We start from the raw sequence: 1,505 nt of genomic DNA, 5'->3' as shown, positions 1-1,505 counted from the left end.
GCCACGTGATGTTCTTGCGGCCGTTGGACATCTATTGTGGGTCCCATGAAGCAGCTATGACCACAAATATTCTTTCAAAAATTATTTTATACGTACGGCGTATGCATCGTCGGATCTTCACCGTTGATCAGATCAAAGTTGTATATCGGTGAGCCCATTTTAAAAAAAACAAAAAATTGATGAAAGTTCTGATCAACGGTGGAGAACGGACGGCGCATGCATCTCTGCATACGCCGTCCGTACAGAATAATTTCTCCAGTTATTGGGAGTTATTAAGAGGTTATTGGGGGTATTAACCTCAATAAACTCCGAATAACATACCAATTCATTATGTGGTTCGGCGTTCATCTTTTTTCCTGTCATTCGAGAATTTCGTAGGGTATTAACTCCAATAACAACTCCATAATCCTGCAATACCCTTCAAATAACCTTCATATGCACGTAATTCTGCTTGCGTATGACGTACGTAAATATTTTTCTATTTTAATGACGAGAAATTTGGCTTAAATTCTTTCATTTCTTAATATTTTAACGACGAGAAATTTGGCTTAAATTCTTTCATTTCTTAAATAAAAAGCTATAATATATATTTAATTTGTATTCACACAATGGGGGGGCTGGAGGACGAAAATCCTGTTCAGTTTCACACTATTTAATTGCGTTAAAATTCGTGTTATTGATTATTTAAATCTCATTATTTATTTTTTTTATTGACACGGATATGAAGACTTTGCAATAAATTCATTAAATTTATCTTTTTCGGGATTTCTAATAATTGCGACGATTTAAACATCATTTACATAAATTCAATCGTCTAATTCAGGCTTATTGTCACGAGCCAAATTGTGGGTCATAGATTGCAAAGGTAAATTGATTAAGTATTAGGCATAAGAGACATGAAATCTACTTAGAAAAAATTAGAACACTGTCATTCCATAATTATATGAAATTGACATGCATATTAGGCTAAAGAGGATGCACTTCAATCATCTTTCTTTATTCTTTAGAATTTGTTCTCGTTATCTTGATGAGAATTAAATGATTAATATTTAGGTATGTATCCTACACAAGGTAAATAGAAGTTCAATATTACATGGCCATTTGGTCAAAGTATCTATTAATCATATTAGATGAAATTGAAAATTTGATTATATTTAGTAAAGCCACTACTTAAAATAATATGAATTTCTACGTTGCGGTGGTTTTTAAACCGCCTTTAAAACCCACTTTTGATGGTAGTTTTAAACGGTCATAATAAATCAAGTTTTACAGGAATCTCACCGCATATTGTTTTAGTTCCCTAGCTATCACCTCACCTTCTTTTTTTGAGAATTCTACATACATGCCCTAGTGACGACAATTTTTCTTCCAATTTTGAGTTCTGATGCTGCTCTTTTCCTTCTGCTTAAAGCTTTAAAGTTGTAGGTCACCTTCCTACTCTATCGACTACCGCCCAAATTTGTTGATTGCAGAACCAATCAATCGACCCCCCTCCCCCCCCCCCC

Source organism: Phalaenopsis equestris, unplaced genomic scaffold (genome assembly GCF_001263595.1).
Source record: "Phalaenopsis equestris unplaced genomic scaffold, ASM126359v1 Scaffold000476, whole genome shotgun sequence".
Taxonomy (NCBI): Eukaryota; Viridiplantae; Streptophyta; class Magnoliopsida; order Asparagales; family Orchidaceae; genus Phalaenopsis; species Phalaenopsis equestris.
The sequence above is the reverse complement of the archived record's forward strand: the minus strand, read 5'-3'. Positions refer to the sequence as shown.